Below are 441 nucleotides of genomic sequence, written 5' to 3' on the forward strand. Positions count from 1 at the left end.
TGTCATTACCATCAGGAGGAAATTTATGGGCTGTTGAAAAAAATTGTGATAGCAAAATTCGTTGACATTATTTTAAAAAATTAAGTGGTATTTCTGTCTACATAATGACTTATGCAGATAAATCATTTCCAGGAAGACTAAATATATGAATAGGAAAAGCAAAATTTAAAACTTTTAAAAGGAAACATAAGATAGGAAATAATGACATCTATTAATTGAAAGGCACCATAAAGACAATATACAAATTGAAAGAAAATATTTCAACAATAAGAGCTGACAAATATTTATACCCAGAGACTACAAAGAATTTTACCATATTAAATACAAATAGAAAATGAAGGGAAAAAATAGGCATTTCACAGAAGAGAAAATGCATCTGTCCAATAGAAACATGAAAAGATAGTCAACCTAATTAGTCATTGTAAACTGCTTTTCACAACC

Source organism: Propithecus coquereli, unplaced genomic scaffold (genome assembly GCF_000956105.1).
Source record: "Propithecus coquereli isolate 6110/MARCELLA unplaced genomic scaffold, Pcoq_1.0 Scaffold278, whole genome shotgun sequence".
Taxonomy (NCBI): domain Eukaryota; kingdom Metazoa; phylum Chordata; class Mammalia; order Primates; family Indriidae; genus Propithecus; species Propithecus coquereli.